The following is an 18,941-nucleotide window of genomic DNA, read 5'->3' as shown; positions in this document are numbered from 1 at the left end:
CTTTAATGAGCCACGGCGTTACGCTTGCCTGTAATGAACATGGCGTCATGCGGTATGCAGACACACGCGTAACTTGGCGAGCCCGGTTTGCTGCCATTGATCGGCTCGGCTCACCCTTGGCGCGGTCGAACATCTGCCCACCCGCCCGCGCGCTCGGCTGGGATAACGGGGCCGGGCCGGCCCGCCAGGCTTTCTATTTGCTCCGTGCGGCCGGGCGTGGTTCCCAGACCTCGCCTCTCGCTGTCTCTGTCGCTCCGGCAGCGCTCTGGGGGCGGGACCGATAGCCGCCTCGATAAGATAACCTTCCGCCCGGAGCTCTCTCACACACAGGCGCCGCACACACAGACACGCTATCCCACGCCGCCTTTCACAGCTTCGGACATCGCCGGCGATCTTCGGTCGTTGTCGGACCAGGGGGAAAGAAAGCGTTATCGTAGAAGCGCCTGACACGAGAATGCATATCTTTTGACCGGCAAGTGAAGCTGACCAGCGTTTGTGAGGGATCGGGCACACGTTAGTAGTAACCAAACTCCTACTGAGCCACTTGGAGGAAATAGCCTCAACAATAAGAAGACGCAGTGCAATTCGTACGTGAGTAGCGAGCAATCTCCCGTCAAAACAAGGATACAGGCAAATCTATCAACCAATTAGTAATAAAAGACAAAAAGTTGAGGCGTCTTTGGCGCAGTGGCAGATCATCGTAATAAGGGTGATTCATGCGTGACGCAAAAGAAGGAATTGGCGTGCTAAGGCGAGAACGAAAGAGAAATGCGATTCGTAGCAGACAGTGTAACCTTTTTGGAGTATGCGATACGTTTTGTAGGTTAATAGATGTGGTATTCTTAAAACGCGATGATCTAAAAGATGCTATTGTTCCTAAAATAAAAGAAGTGCAAAACTAACGCCTTTTTCATGCGGTAAACAGCTTTTTTAAACACGTGCCGGCAAACCTGCCGGTGGGCAAGACGCGCTGTGATCTGACAATTGTGGGTACCCCACAAAAAGAACTTCCAGAACAAAACTACTAGATCATGAAAGCGGAATGATAATCTTTCCTGAGTGCTGTGATGCTATTGGCGCTTGTGTGAACCTAATTTCGAGTCTTCTAATTCGTAACTAGCCAAGGAGAAACATCACTCTCGTGTAAATACACCCACGAGCCATAATAGCAGCTGTGATTCGATGGACGAGTTTCTGTGCAACTACCACTACTACAACGTCGCACATGTGTCAGCCAGAAATGGTATTTCTTAGCAATAGCCGCTGGAAAAAGCACAAGAAAATATGCTTAAAGCCTTACATTCAAGCAGCAGCTAATCTCGTTCATGTGTTTACATTCAAAATGAAAACCAAGTAAAGTAAGTTGCAGTGTTTTAGAGGTAGCGCTGTTGCCACCTAAGTGAATACAACAGTTCAGAATGGTGCATTTATGTGATGTCTAAGGCCCTGTCACCTCAGAAACGATCGCGCCAAGACACGAGGTGCTTGTGCATTTGACAGCGGCCGGAAAGTTGCACGTGGGGCAGCCAGTTCGGAAGTCATGCGACCAATGCATTTTCAGATTGTCAATAGTCTACCTACAATGCATCGCTTTGGGTGAAGCGGCTCCTTGTACGTTCCACTTCTGTTGTCAAAAACATGTATGCTTCACATGCACAAATAATACATAACTAGGGCGCTGAGTTACAAAATTGAATACAGATATACTTAATGCACGAGAATCCCTTCCTTCCTTTGTCACAAAGAGTTGATACGTGACTCGATCAAGTGAACTGCCAGATCATCAAAACTGCATGGAATGCTCGAAGCCATCTCTGGATCTTCTTTCCTGGCAGTCCTCCACACGTGGCTTGTTGTTTGGAAAGTGTTGCTCTCAAACTGGCTGTTTTCTGTGAGGCCCCATTTGTTCTAGACGTATAACAAAGTCCCTTCTCAGAGCGGTGCGGGATCAAATAGACTCACAGTTTCCTTGCCACGGACAACAGCTGTCGGACGATGTACAAACTGCTGTTTGTGGAGTTGTGTATCACTGCTCGAATTTACCTGTTAGTAATCGCATGGCTTCCTCACACACTGGTCTCGTGAACTTCAGTCACTTTTGCAGCAGTTTCTAAAAGGCCCAGGCCAAAAAGGTAGTATCAGGTTTCTCAAAGTAGTTCCCTGTACGAAACTAGACACCTTCTCCGCAGTATGCTCACCAAACGTAGGTTCAAAGTACACCAGGGAATGAAGAGCTACATTTGATGCCACATGAAGAAAATTGGTGTTTGTGGCAACTTCATGGGAAATGAAAATACCTGTTCTGCGGGGAGCTTCCCCTTCTGTTTCACTCTAGCTCGGAGTACTGTTCTTTCGTACGGCTGGAAAGTGCAAATTGCAATGTGACTATACGCATGTATGAAGAATGTCAATGGGATAGCCCGAACAACATCATACGGAGACGATACAGATAATAGACTGCTACGCAGGATTGTAATAGAGATTAAACGGACCACAGCACAGAACTTCACTCGCCATCTTAATAGTGAGCTACAACACGTGAACAGATGCCATTTCATTGCTACGGAAAAGATCACCTCGTCAGCGTAATTCGATGCAAGAAAACAGTGGGAACAGAGGGAAGAAAAATTAAGTAGAGTTGGGAGGAAAACGTAGCCAGTGGAATAGATGGTAGACAGGCGATGCAAGTTCTTGGTGGGCTGCAAAAGATAAGAAAAGACCGACGCAACAACCTAATGGGACGGGGGATAATGAATTAGAGAGACCCTGCAGAAGCAACATGAAATCATGCCGTAAGACACGATGAAGTCTGTGGAAGCCTTTATGCAGGAGTTGATGTTAAATGGCTGATGTGTATGACAATGATGTTGATGATAATGACAACAAGAACACTTTATTACATGATCTGAGGTTGAAAATAGTTACTTGGACACACTGTTCATGTAAACATGTTAATATGACAAAAATCGTGCAGTTATACGTGGAATGTTTACAGGGCCAATATAAAACACCGTCGGAAAGTGTAAACATTGACAGAGTTCAGTCAAGAAATTCTCCAAATGTTAATGCTCTAGACCTGCAACGAGATGACTTCGACATGACAGAATATTGGCGTGGAGAGTGGGAAATGGCTTTATTGACAAATCCCAGAGAGATACAGTACATATCTGAAAAACCGCCAGGGTTTGATATTCCCAGGAGAGTGTGGACCGGGCTAAATAGGATAAGAACGAACCACAGAAGATGTGCGGACTCCATGTATAAATGCCACATAGTTAATTCTCCTCGGTGTGACTGCGGTGCAAAAAGACAAACGAATCGACACATCTTCGAGGAATGCCCTATAAAAAAGTACCACGGCGAGACTACTAGATTCCTGTTGCGACCAAAAAGGCCTTCGATTATAGTTAATAATCTGGACAAATGTCTGTGATGTGCATCTTATTTTGTTATACACCGACTAACACGTTTGTGTCTTTATAAGTATATTTATATCTTTATTTATACTGCTGTTTATACACTGAAGCGCCAAAGAAACAGGTATAAGCATGCGTATTCAAATACAGAGATATGTAAATAGGCAGAAGACGGCGCTGCGTTCGGCAACGCCTATATAACACAAGTGTCTGGCGCAGTTGTTAGATCGGTTACTGCTGCTACAATAGCAGGTTATTAAGATCTAAGTGAGTTTGGACGCGGTGTTCTCGTCGGCGCACGAGCGATGGGACACAGCATCTCCTAGGTAGCGATGAAGTGGGGATTAAGCCGTACTACCATTTCACGAGTGTACCGTGAATATCAGGCAAAACGTCAGATCTCCGACATCGTTGCGGCCGGATAAAGATCCTGCAAGAACAGGACCAACGACTACTGAAGAGAATCGTTCAACGTGACACAAGTGCAACCCTCCCGCAAATTGCTGCAGATTTCAATGCTGGGCCATCGGCAATTATCAGCGTGCGAACCATTCAACGAAGAAAAATCAGTATGAGCTTTCGAAGCCGAAGGTCCGCTCTTGTGCCGTTGATGGTTGCACCGACAATGGACTGTTGATGACTGGAAACATTTTGCCTGGCCGTACGAGTCTCGTTTCAAATTGTGTCGAAAGGATAGTCGTGTACGGGTACGGAGACAACATCATGACTCCATGGACCCTGTATGTCAGCTGGGGACTGTTCAAGCTTTTGAAGACTCTGTAATGGTGTGGGACGTATGCAGATGGAGTGAGATGGGACCCCTGATACGTCTAGATACGAATCTGACAGGTGACACGTACGTAAGTATCCTGTCTGATCACCTGCATCCATTCATGTCCATTGTGCATTCCGACGGACTTGGGCTATCCCAGCAGGACAATGCGACACCCTACACGTCCAGAATTGCTACATTGTGACTCCAGGAACACTCCTCTGAGTTAAACACTTCCGCTGGCCGCCAAACTCCCCAGACCTGAACATAATTGAGCATATCTGGGACGCCTTGCAACGTGCTGTTCAGAAGAAATCTCCATCCCTCGTACTCTTACGGATTTATGGACAGCCCTGCAGGGTTCATGGTGTCAGTTCCCTCCAGCACTACTTCACACATTAGTCGAGCCCATGCCATGTCGTGTTGCGGAACTTCTGCGTGCTAGCGCGGGTCCTACACGATATTAGGCAGATGTACCAGATTCTTTGGCTCTTCATTGTATTTGTCTTTGCATGTTTGTGATTTGTCTGTAATTTTATTTGTACTATTCTTGCGCATTTACGAATTTACCTACTTTACTGGTGTCCTTTATAAATTGTGGTTTATGCCATACGCTAAATAAATAAAGTACCGTCTTTCGTCAACGAATGATGTAGAGTCTTTCTGTAATTTCTGGCACACGCAGTGGCTCCAGGGGCGGATACAAATTTTTTTCCAGGGGAGTTGGGGGGGGGGGGATGCGCCTCAGGGAGGGTGAATATGTATATATAGGCTCTGTAAGACTAATATTAAAACAAAAACTCTCTCTCTCTCCTCCCTCTTCTTCTTCTTTTTTTTATTAGGCTTCCTTGGGGAGGGCACGAGTGCACATGTGTCCTCTCCCACCAAATCCGCCCTTGGGTGGCACGTTTACAGTTTTTCACTGGGTGATGTTTATGTTAAAAAAGACAATGCATTTTTCCACTTGCTCCCATATGGCTCTACTTTGAAAACGACTGACGGCTACTACACCATCAGTTCTATTATGCACGTCTGTGATGTATGCCTCATACACTTTTCTGTCTATGAGGCTGTCTGTATGATTTACTGGTCGTCGACCAATATCACTACGTGCACTTCCAGCTGCATTATTTTTGATCCTGAACCGAAAAAAAATCTATGGTTCAAATGGCTCTAAGCACTATGGTACTTAACATGTGAGATCATCAGTCCCCTAGACTTAGAACTACTTAAATCTAACTAACCTAAGGACATCACACACACCCATGCGCGAAGCAAGATTCGAACCTGCGACCGTAGCAGTAGCGCGGTTACGGATTGAAGCGCCTACAACCGCTCGGCCACAGCGGCCGGCGATCCTGAATCGGCCCGGTATATTAACTGTTTATTTCTCAATCCGAATTTTATTTCAGTATTACATGCAAGTCGTTTTAGGTGCAACGCAATCACCACATCCGGCAATGTGGAGGGACCAGTACCGGGGAAACGGGTACTATCACCGATGAAGTTGCAGCACATTCCTCGTATTCTGAGCCGGCCGGAGTGGCTGAGGGGCTTTAGGTTTAAGTAGTTCTAAGTTCTAGGGGACTGATGACCTCAGAAGTTAAGTCCCACAGTGCTCAGAGCCATTTTTTTCCTCGTATTCTGACAGGTGGCGTGTCTGATTCAACCGAACTGGATGCTTGAGACGCGACCTTGGAAGGCCATTGAGACTTCAGACTGGTATGCCAGCTGAGCAAAAAGATGTAACTGCAGTGCATGGAGTGACCAATGTACATACTGTTGCTGGGCATCATTTGGATTTTGAGATGACTGAGTAGAAGATGCTCGTGTTGCCTGGTAGCATATAATTGTGATAGTGAACTCGAAAAAGATCTACCCTGAAGTTCTGAAAATATTCACCAGTTACATTAAGAGGCTCTGTATGACGTGAAAACTGGAGTGTGGAGTATATTATGTTGGTGCATAAGTTCGTAGTGTTTCAGTTTTGCATGTTGGTATTGCAATTACTACGGGTTTCTTTATCGATGGTCATTTTCCATTTGTAGTTTACTGTTGCTATTTGAGATTACATACTGTCATTTTATCATTTGGAGGTAGCGAGTGCCAAGTGGAGAAATCGGATCATGTCCGACAAATTCTTCTGTTTGGGTTCAGTAGAGAGTGACAGCAGCGGAGACAGTCAGAAAAATTTGCGTTGTATAAGACTTGGAGAAAGCTTTTGACAATGTTGACTGGAATATTCTCTTTCAAATTCTGAAGGTGGCAGGGGTAAAATACAGGGAGCGAAAGACGATTTACAATTTGTACAGAAGGCAGATGGCAGTTATAAGAGTCGAGGGACATGAAAGGGAAGTAGTGGTTGGGAAGGGAGTGAGACAGGGTTGTAGCCTCTCCCCGATGAGCAAGCAGTAAAGGAAACAAAAGAAAAATTCGGAGTAGGTATTAAAATCCATGGAGAAGAAATAAAAACTTTTAGGTTCGCCAATGACATTGTAATTCTGTCAGAGACAGCAAAGGAGTTGGAAGAGCAGTTGAACAGGATGTACAGTGTCTTGAAAGGAGGGTATAAGATGAACATCAACAAAAGCAAAACGAGGATAATGGAACGTAGTCGAATTAAGTCGGGTGATGCTGAGGGAATTAGATTAGGAAATGAGGCACTTAAAGTAGTAAAGGAGCTTTGCTATTTGGGGAGCAAAATAACTGATGATGGTCGAAGTAGAGAGGATATAAAATGTAGACTGGCAATGGCAAGGAAAGTGTTTCTGAAGAAGAGAAATTTGTTAACATCGAGTATAGATTTAAGTGACAGGAAGTCGTTTCTGAAAGTATTTGTATGGAGTGTAGCCATGTATGGAAGTGAAACATGAACGATAAATAGTTTAGACAAGAAGAGAATAGAAGCTTTCGAAATGTGGTGCTACAGAAGAATGCTGAAGATGAGATGGGTAGATTACATAACTAATGAGGGGGTATTGAATAGAATTGAGGAGAAGAGGAGTTTGTGGCACAACTTGACCAGAAGAAGGGATCGGTTGGTAGGACATGTTCTGAGGCATCAAGGGATCACCAATTTAGTATTGGAGGGCAGCGTGGAGGGTAAAAATCGTAGAGGGAGACCAAGAGATGAATGCACTAAGCAGATTCAGAAGGATGTAGGCTGCAGTAAGTACTGGGAGATGAAGAAGCTTGCACAGGATAGAGTAGCATTGAGAGCTGCATCAAACCAGTCTCAGGACTGAAGACCACCACAACACAACAACAACAATGGCGATAATGAATTCGAACGGACCATGGCAATAAAGGAGGATCGTTTTGACATTAGAGACCCTCCACGTTCAATGGGATCTTCGGCATTTGATGAATATCCGTTTACAAGAATTAATCCACAATGATCCACGTAAGTGTAATCGAGAACGGGCAAATGTGGTGAACCGCGATCGTTCCACCACTGTGCCCCCTTTGCATGCAATGGGGAAGGTTCAAAGATCGGGTATGTGGGTACCGCACGCTCTAAGCCAAAATCACAAAAAATCTGCGGTTGGCGATATGTGCATCTCCACTTGCTCGTCATCAATTGGCTCGAGAGCAACACCGACCATTCTTATCTTGTATTATTAGTGCTGATGAGAAATGGTGCCTCTATGCTGACATAAGGAAAACAAAGGAATGGTTGAGCCCTAACAAAGCAGCAATTCCCCGTACAAAGACCTACGAGCATCCACAAATGATAATGTTATGCATCTGGTGGAACAGCGACGGTGTTGTGTACTACAAATTGCTTCGCCAAAGTGTAACCATCACTGCTGACATTTATTGTCAACAACTGAGATATTTTGCAGACACAGTCCAAGAACAACGACCAAGAAGACTGCTTGAGGTGATACTACTCCGCAACTTCTGCCCGCGTTCTGCTAGACTGAGAAAAAGCACTCTACAGGAGTTGGGTTGGTAAGTCATTCCGCACCCACCTAATTCACCTGATCTCGCGCGCTCAGACTTTCTCAGTTTCCGCTCTCTGTTGAACAGCCTTCAAGGAACTTCCTTTCCGGATGAAAACACGCTCCTAGCATGGCAAGACTCAAAACCACGTGATTTGTACAGTCGCGGAATCGGAACGTTACCCCAGCGTTGGCAGACTGTTGTGAATAATGAAGGAGAATATATTACTGATGACTGAAATCACTGTTGTGTTTATTAAACGTATGGAATAAAGCTACAAACTTATGCACCAACCCAATAGTTACTGCAGCACGAATTATTGGACCAGTCTTTTTCCTTCAAGGTAGAATTTGTTATAGGAGCATGAACAATGCGCAGCATCTTCTATTTTCCAGAGAACTAACACGGAAAGACCAACGGCTTTTTCATGCTGGGCATTGCAAGAGCACACACGGCCAGTGCGTCTATGACAGCACTACAATGATAGTCCTCTCATCAAAATCAACAGCGTTTCTGAATTTTAGAATGTAAATAACAGTGACAACAGATAGATACTGCAGGGAGGCAGAGCTTCGCAGAGAAATGTAATTACCAGAAGGACCACAACTGTTGAAGCAAAAGCTAATCGATCTGTAACTTCATTGATGGCTGACTTTTAGAGGAATGTTAAACAGTTTTTGAGAATTGCTCTGAATTTTGGATATCGAGGAGACAGCCAGGAAAAGGAAGGATGAGAAATCGATGTTTTAAGTACCGTCGACGACGAGATCATTACAGACGGAGCACAAGCTCTGACTGGGGAAGAAAATCGGCGTGTCATATTCAAGAGAACCAACCCAACATTTGTCCGAGTCGACACAGGGAAACTACGGAAAACTTAAATCTGGAGAGACAGATGGTGATTTCACCCGCCTCCCTCCCGAGTACGAGTCCTATTTCTTACTACAGCACTATATCGCTCGGTAAAACTAGAGGGAGTGGGCTAGTTTGGTGTTCCTTCGAGGTCAGAGCGAAGGTGACAGTTTTGAAGCGAGACCTCCGTTTTAAATAGACCAATTTAAAGTTTTGGTCGAGGGACCAGATTTGACCAGGTTTGTTAAGGGGCAATTAATCTGCGCTGCATCAAAGAACAGTGAAGTGCAGGGGAAACAGTCGTGGTCTGAACTGTGTTCTGTGTTGCTGTGAGTGGATTATGTCGGAGCTAAATGAATTCGAACGTGGGCAAATTGATGGTGTTCGTATGAAGAGTGCTTCCGTAACCAAGGTAGCTGAAGTGTTTGGTGTTTCAAGAGGCATCCTGTCGAAGATTTATACCGAATATTGGGAAAGAGGGCAAACATCAAGTCACAACGCGGAGAGAAATGTGTGTTCAATGATCGTGATAGTCCGACATTGAAGATGATTGTGGTGAAAGATAAGACGATGACAGCAGCAGAGGTCACTACAGAACTGAATGCAGCCGGCACGGTAGCTCGGCGTGTTCGGTCAGAGGGTTACGCGCCCTTTGTAATAAAAAAACTGAGTCAACCGATCAAAAACGAACATAAATGGATGTCTCACGACGTCCGCCCCGAGCAGATGCAACGAACAAAAGCGAACAAAATGAAATAAAAAAAATAAAAAATTAAAAAAAAATTAAAAAAAGAATGTCGCCTCGCGACCAAATCAACAACAACGGAGCTCCAGGAGTAGGGAATTGCTTGGCGAGTTGGAATTCCAGTATCACATAGCAGTGATGTAAGCCCTGTAACGGGAAAACGTAGTGCCGAAGTCATAAAATCTGGACTACGGAGCAATGGAAGGATGTCATTTGGTCGGGTGAGTCTTGTTTCACACTGTTTCCAATAACTGGCTGAGATTACATCTCAAGAATGAAACATGGTCGGGGTTCTGTGGTTGTTTGGACACCTATATAATGGTATTGCATGAGCCTAGTGGTTACTCTGCAAGGCCGCATTACTGCCAAGGATTATGTGACCATGTTGGCTGAGCAGGTCCATCCCATGGTACAATGTTTGTTCCCCATGGTAATGCTGTGTTCCGGGACGATGGGGCCCCTGTTCACATAGCTCATATCGTCAGGGACCGATTTTGTGAGCACGAGGATGCATTGTTGCACTCTCCCATTGCCAACACAGTCACAAATCTCAGTATTATTGAGCCTTTGCGGTACATTGTGGAAAGAAGGTTGCGCGTTCGCTATCCACGTCCACCATCTTTACCTGAACTTGCCACTGTTTTTCGGGAAGAATGGTATCAAATTCCTTTGAAAGGCACACAGGACTTGTATTTATCAATTCAGAGACGACTAGAGGCTGCTTTGAATGCCAACGGTTTTCCTGCACGGTGTTAGGCATGAGCCGGTCGGTGTGGCCGAGCGGTTCTAGACGCTTCAGTCTGGAACCGCACGACCGTTCCGGTCGCAGGTTCGAATCCTGCCTCGGGCATGAATGTGTGTGATGTCCTTAGGTTAGTTACGTTTAAGAAGTTCTACGGGGCTGATGACCTCAGATGTTAAATCCCATAGCGCTCAGAGCCATTTGAAACATTTTGTTGGGAATGGTAATGTGTTGCGGTTTTGGTGTTTCCATATTTTTGTCCACCACTTGTACTTGGTTTTGTACCGCTTGACTCTCGTGATTTTAACTGTAATCCCGTTCATTTTCCATGTCCTGTAGTTACAAGGAGTCAGTTTGCAAGTCAGTATTTGTCCTTCGGCAGCTAAGAACAGAATAAGAGTACGTTGGTCCTGTTTGAACGTATTGGTAATAATGTTGTTTCGGCATTTACTGCACGCACGTCGGAAAGACACGTATGCCACACTATTACCTTGGCCACATGTCTGTGTCCTTATACAGCCGCTTCGCAGTCACGCTACTTTGCATACACACTGCAGTAACATCCTCAAACGGAAACTTTTTGATTGCCCCTTATAACACGAGAATACTTGATCAAAGAAATTCGTTCAAAAAAAGGGGAAAGAATTGACGCTTGGTGCCCGGACTGGCAACTTACCCTCAGTATAAATATAACGCATTGCGCATAGATATGCAGAAAGACCAATTACGTGTGATTGTAAGATTGTATAACAATCACTGGAAACAGTCGCGTCTATAAAATATCTAGCAGTATACGCACGTACAGATAGGAGTGGAACGACCACGTGGAACTAGTAGCAACTAAGGCCGGTGCCAGACGGTATACGTTGCAAGAAAGGCGTTCTGAATCAAGTTATGCTTTACTGTTTATGTACCGAGAGCGTTCGATTCTAGAAGAATCAATCAATACCCACATCAAAAAAAAGTTTTCTTCGCCTCGTTTCCGAGAGTTCCGGAACCTGCACAGAAAATTGGAATAGAGATCAACATAAACATCATTTCCGCTCTTTTTATTGCTCACGCATTGCATGTTGTACCAATATACAGCGAGACCCGCAGAGGTGGTGGTCCAGATTGCTGTACACACCGGTACCTCTAATACCCAGTAGTACGTCCTCTTGCAGTGATGCATCCCTGTATTCGTCGTGGCATACTATTCACAAATTCATCAAGGCACTGTTGGTCCAGATTGTCCCACTCCTCAACAGCGATTCGGCGTAGATCCCTCAGAGTGGTTGGTGGGTCACGTCGTCCATAAACAGCCCTTTTCAATGTATCCCAGGCATGTTCGATAGGGTTCATGTCTGGAAAACATGCTGGCCACCCTAGCCAAGCGATGTCAGTCACAAGATGTGCACGATGGGGGGCGCGAATTGTCATCCGTTAAGACAAGTGCCTCGCCAGTATGCTGCTGATATGATTGCACTATCGGTCGGAGGACGGCATCCATGTATCGTACAGCCGTTACGGCGCCTTCCATGACCACCAGCGGCGTACGTCGGCCCCACATAATGGCACCCCAAAACAGCAGGGAACCTCCATCTTGGTGCACAGTGGACAGCGTGTCTAAGGCGTTCATCTTGACCGGGTTGTCTCCAAACACGTATCCGACGATTATCTGGTTGAAGGCATATGCGACACTCATCGGTGAAGGGAACGTGATGCCAATCCTGAGCGCGGTCCATTCGGCATTGTTGTTGGGCCCATCTGTACCGCGCTGCATGGTTTCATGGTTGCAAAGATGGACCTCGCCATGGACGTCGGGAGTGAAGTTGCGCATCATACAGCTTATTGCGCACAGTTTGAGTCGTAACACGACGTCCTGTGGCTGCACGAAAAGCATTATTAACACGGTGGCGTTGCTGTCAGGGTTCCTCCGAGCCATAACCCGTAGATACCGGTCATCCATTGGAGGGGTAACCCTTGGGCGGCCTGAACGAGGCATGTCGTAGAAGTTCCTGCCTCTCTGTATCTCCTCCATGTCCGAAAAACATCGCTTTGCTTCACTCCGAGACGCTTGGACGTTTCCCTTGTTGAGAGCCCTTCCTGTCACAAAGTAACAATGCGGATGCGATTGAACCGCGGTATTGACTGTCTAGGCGAGGTTGAACTGCAGACAACACGAGCCATGTACCTCCTTCCTAGTGGAATGACTAGAAATGATCGGCTGTCGGACCGACTCCGTCTAATAGGCGCTGCTTATGCATGGTTGTTTACGTCTTTGGGCGGGTTTAGTGACATTTCTGAACAAGGAACTGTGTCTGTGATACCATATCCGCAGTCAACGTCTATCTTCAATAATTCTGGGAACCGCGGTGATGCAAAACTTTTTTCGATGTGTGTATTTTACGTCTACATCTACATCTTACTCCGTAAGACACCGAAGGGTGCGTGGCGGAGGGTACCCTTTACCACAACTAGTCGTTTCCTTTCCTGTTCCACTCACAGATAGAGCGAGGGAAAAACGATTATCTATATGCCTCCGAAAGAGCCCTAAATTCTCGTATTTTATCTTCGTGGTCCCTACGCGAAATGTATACTTGTGTTGGCGGCAGTAGGATCGTTCTACAGTCAAATGCTGGTTCTCTAAACTTGCTCAGTCGTGTTCTTCGAAACGAATGTCATCTTCCTCCAAGTATTTCCACTTGAGCTCCCGAAGCATATCCGTAACACCTGCATGCTGGTGGAAGCTACCGGTAATAAATCTAGCAGCTTGCCTCCGAATTGCTTCGATGTCTTATTGCAATATGCTCTGGTGCGGATCCCAAACACTCGAGCAGTACTCAAGAGTAGGTCGCATTGGCATCCTATATGCGGTCTCCTTTACAGATGAACCACACATTCCTGAAAAATCTCACAATAAACCACGTGGACGACCATTCGCCTGCACCACCAGAATCCTCACATGCTCGATCCATTTCGTATCGCTTCGCAGCGTTACGATATTTAAACGACGTGTTCTGAGTCAAACAAGACACTACTAATGCTGTATCCGAACATTATGGGTTTGGTTTTCCTACTCATCCGCATTAACTTACTTTTTTCGACATTAAGAGCCAGCTGCAACTCATCACACCAATTACAAATTTTGTTTATGTCATCTTGTATCAAATTACAGCCACTTATTTTCGACACCTACCTGTACACCACAGCATCATCAGCGAGCGACCGTAGATTGCTGGCCTCCCTGTCTACCGTAGCATTTATGTATATAGAAAATAGCAGCGATCCTATCACACTTCCCTTTTGCGCTTCTGATGTTACCCCTGTCTCCGATGAACAATATACTGGGTTCTATTACTTAATAAATCTTCGATCCAGTCACATATCTGGGGGCCTATTCCGTGTGCACGTACCTTCGTTCACAGTCGGCGGTAGTGTACTGTGTCTAGTGCTTTTCAGAAACCTAGAAATATGGAATCTGCCTGTTGCCCTTTACCCATAATTGGCAGTATATCATGTGAGAAAAGAGCAAGCTCCGTTTCGCACGAGCGATGCTTCCTAAAGCCGTGGTGATTCGTGGACATGAGATTTTTCCATCTCTAGGAAATTTATTATATTCGGACTCAGACTATGCTCAAGAATTCTGATGCAAACCGATCCGTTCTTTTAGTCTTCTTATACACAGGAGTCACCTGCGCTTTTTTCCACTACTCCCTCCCACGAACATCTCGCGAAGATACTATAAAAATTAAATGAGAGAGATTCGAGTTCAAATGGAGGTATACCAAAAATCGTTCGTCTCGTGAACCACCGCAGCTGTAACAGGAGTAAGAGTGGTACGCAAAGTACCCTCCGTCATACAACGTAAGGCGGTTTGTGAATTATTGATGTAAATGTAGAATGTTCGTGTGGTTTTGCCTATAATAACTGCTTGGATTTCTGCAGGATTGTTAGAAAGGTAACAATGGGTACAAAAGAATGTCGATCCGACGGCTATGCCAGCTTTTTGTTTCCCGCAAAGAGCTACCAGCCAACTCCATACACTGTTTATACACTGAAGTGCCAAAGAAACTGGTATAAGCATGCGTATTCAGATACAGAGATATATAAAAAGGCAGAATACGGCTCTGCGGTCGGCAACGCCTAAAGTGTCTGGCGCAGCTGTTAGACCGGTTACTGCTGCTATAATGGCAGATTATTAAGATCTAAGTGAGTTCGAACGTGGTGATGGGACACAGCATCTCCGAAGTAGCAAGCAAGTGGATTTCCGAAGTAGCAATCAAGTGGGGATTTTACCGAACGACCATCTCACGAGTGTACCGTGGTTATCAGGTAAAACGTCAAATCTCCGACATCGTTGTGGCCGGAAAAACATCCTGCAAGAACGGGACCAACGACGACTGAAGAGAATCATTCAACGTGATAGAAGTGCAACCCTTCCTTAGATTTCAATGCTGGGACATCAAAAAGTGTCAGCGTGCGAACCATTCAACGAAACATAGTCGATATGGACTTTCGGAGCCTTGATGACTGCACGACACAAAGTTTTAAACCTCGCCTGGACCCGTCAACACCGACACTTGACTGTTGATGACTGGAAACATGTTGTCTGGTCGGACGAGTCTCGTTTCAAATTGTATCGAACGGAAGGACATGTACGCGTGCGGAGATAACCTCGTTACTCCATGGACCTTTCATGTTAGTTGGGGACTGTTCAAATTAGTGGAAGCTGTCTAATGATGTGGGGCGTGTGCAGTTGGAGTGATATAGGACCCCTCATGCGTCTAGATATGACTGTGATAAGTGACACGTACGTAAGCATCCTGTCCGATCACCTGCATCCATTCATGTCCATTGTGCATTCCGACGGGCTTGGGCTGTTCCAGCAGGACAATGCGGCACCCCACAGCCCTGAATTGATACAGAAAGGCTCCAGGAACACTCTTTTAAGTTTAAATACTTCCGCTGGCCACCAAACTCCCCAGACCATAATTGAGCATTTCTGGGATGTCTTGCAACGTGCTGGTCAGAAGAGAACTCCACCCCATCACACACTTACGGATTTACGGACAGCCCTGCAGGATTCATGGTGCCAGTTCCCTCCAGCACTACTTCAGACACTAGTCGAGCCTATGTCACGTTGTGTTGCGGCACTTCTGCGTGCTCGCGGGGCCCCCAGACGGTGTTAGGCAGGTGTACCAGTTCCTTTGGCTCTTCAGTGTATCTGAGAGTCCGCTTGGGTAGGACATTCACCTACAGAAAACGCTGTACGAGTACCGAACAGAAAGTTTCAGTGAGAAATAATATCATCCACAAACTGGCAGGAACTAAACGAAGTGCACCGAACCTCGGTAATGGGCACTACAAGCCTCGCTTTATGTTATTCAGCAGATGAGTTGCTTGCCAGATACGGCATAAGTCATGCCGTGGAAAGCAGGTCGGCATAACCCTTAACGAATCATACCATATCTTAAGAAGGTGGTTGGTTCTAACATCCAAAGACAACCTGCTGGTAATGCACCAGCGATGACCAGAAAGGAGAAAACAAACAAACAAAGGCGATGACTCGCTATGTTGCCATCTGCCTGTACATCAACAGCTTACATCAAGGTAAGCTTTCCGTGTATTACACAGAGTCTCACTGATACACAACGCACAAGATTGCACCTGTGGAAAGAAAGAAACTCACACCTCAGTGGCTGGCCAGCACCCGTAGAAGAACGGTCTTCGGGTCACACCGACGAGTGAACGACCTAGAAGAGTCTCAACAAACTGCGCTCTGAAGCAGCATCTCAAGAAAGCCAATGTACGAGTAGTGGTTATAAAATAACGGGACTGATGCTGTCACAGAGTGCACACGCGCCAAAGATAAATGACAAATAGCTGTGAAGCGTGACGCTTTCTCAGTCGAATACGCCGTCTCTGGTATCTATAGACAATTCTGTGTGGGCGTGGCCTCTTTTTGTGTAAGAGTTGCTAGTTTGTTGTGCAACGATAAGTTTAATAACAGAGCAACGAATTATCATGACGTTTCACGTGAAACTTGGAAAAACTGCTACTGAAACCTATCTTTTACTAAAACTAGTGTATGGCGAAGACTGTTTATCAAGTTCGTGGAATTTTGAGGGGTTTAAGCGTTTCCAATACGGCCCAGAACAAGCTGAAGTTGACTCACGCCCTTGAGCATAAAAAACGAATGAAAATATCGAGAAAGTCATTCATTTGATCGATTGGAGAAACTGACAAATAATGCGTTAGGCAAATTGTATATAAATAATTTAACATTAGAGAAGTGTGTGCGAAACTGGTGCCGAAAATTCTCACGGTCGAACAGAAAGAAGATCGTGAAAATGTTTTTACTGACACTTTGAATAGCATTCAAAATGGTCCTGATTTCCTGGAAAAGAGTGGTAGCATGTGCCGAATCTTGATTTATCACTTGTGACCCATAAACTAAGCTCCAATCCATGCACTAGTACGGCCCAGCTTCACCAAGAGCGAAAAAAGCTCGAATGATCAAATCAAGATTCAAAGCGATGATTTTTTTTTTAATTTATATATTCACGGAACTGTGGATCTTCACTGGGTTCCTAAAGGTCAGACTATTAATCAACAGCACTACCTTGAGGTTGTTGGTGAGCTCCGAGAAAATAAGAAAAAAACGACCCGAACTGTGGAAGAACAAGTCATGGGTTCTGCATGAAGACAATGCACCGGCTCATACTGCATTGACTGTTGAGAGCTCTTTAGCGAAGTACGGCATCCCAGTGTTAGGCTACCCATGTTATTCTCCTGACCTAGCACCATGTGACTTTTATCAATTCACCAAGATGAAATCTGTATTAAAAGGAACAAGATTTCAGTTCTCTGAAGCAGTGAAAGGAAAGCAGCATGTGTCACCATGGAACTCACAGAGGACAACTTCCAACACTGATTTCATCAATGAAAAATTCGCATGGAGCGTCGAATGTATAGAGGAGGGGTGTGTATTGAGGGTGACAATAATTAAATATATATGTATTTGATATAAAATGTTTTACAGCAACAGTCCTGTTATTTTACAGCAACAGTTCGTAGTCATATACTCAGGAAATGAGTGTAGGGGAGAAGATGCAGGGATTCTTCGTCGTCGCTCAGGACAAAGCGTTAGTGTTGGTGGCTTGCCATCGCTTTCCTCCGACCTGTCAAGCTGAGAGCTTGCACAGTGCAGTGTTGGGTTTGTGTTGTGGATAAAGGAAAAGAAGAGGGTGAAACCTAGTGCCGACACACAACTTACTCCTCTCGAATAGCAACAAAGGTGTCACCTAACTTAACGTCCCCATCCGACGGACAGTCTTCTACATCTACATCTACATCTACATGACTACTCTGCAATTCACATTTAAGTGCTTGGCAGAGGGTTCATCGAACCACAATAATACTATCTCTCTACCATTCCACTCCCTAACAGCGCGCGGGAAAAACGAACACCTAAACCTTTCTGTTCGAGTTCTGATTTCTCGTATTTTATTTTCATGATCATTCCTACCTATGTAGGTTGGGCTCAACAAAATATTTTCGCATTCGGAAGAGAAAGTTGGTGACTGAAATTTCGTAAAAAGATCTCGCCGCGACGAAAAACGTCTTTGCTGTAATGACTTCCATCCCAATTCGCGTGTCATATCTGCCTTACTCTCTCCCCTATTACGTGATAATACAAAACGAGCTGCCCTTTTTTGTACCCTTTCGATGTCCTCCGTCAATCCCACCTGGTAAGGATCCCACACCGCGCAGCAATATTCTAACAGAGTACGAACGAGTGTCGTGTAAGCTGTCTCTTTAGTGGACTTGTTGCATCTTCTAAGTGTCCTGCCAATGAAACGCAACCTTTGGCTCGCCTTCCCCACAATATTATCTATGTGGTCTTTCCAACTGAAGTTGTTCGTAATTTTAACACAAAGGTACTTAGTTGAATTGACAGCCTTGAGAATTGTACTATTCATCGAGTAATCGAATTCCAACGGATTTCTTTTGGAACTCATGTGGATCACCTCACACATTTCGTTATTTAGCGTCAACTACCACCTGCCACACCATACAGCAATCTTTTCTAAATCGCTTTGCAACTGATACTGGTCTTCGGATGACCTTACTAGACGGTAAATTACAGCATCATCTGCGAACAACCTAAGAGAACTACTCAGATTGTCACCCTGGTCATTTATATAGATCAGGAAGAGCAGAGGTCCCAGGACGCTTCCCTGGGGAACACCTGCGACTGACTCTGCGAAGTGGTTTGGAATGTAACCCAGGACATTGCGCAAAGACCAGTGATCAGGAAATTTACGCCCTCACTCGTCCTCCCCTTTCTGGTCAAATACCGGCAGCGAAAATTGCCCACCACCAACATTCGAACAAGCTTACCTCCGAGTCGAGCCCCACCGCGTAGGTGTGCGTTAGCTACTTTCTCTTACGTACATGATGTATCTTCTACGCCAGGTGTTGTTG

The sequence above is a fragment of the Schistocerca gregaria genome, chromosome 4 (genome assembly GCF_023897955.1).
Source record: "Schistocerca gregaria isolate iqSchGreg1 chromosome 4, iqSchGreg1.2, whole genome shotgun sequence".
Classification (NCBI taxonomy): domain Eukaryota; kingdom Metazoa; phylum Arthropoda; class Insecta; order Orthoptera; family Acrididae; genus Schistocerca; species Schistocerca gregaria.
Note: the sequence above shows the minus strand (reverse complement) of the source record.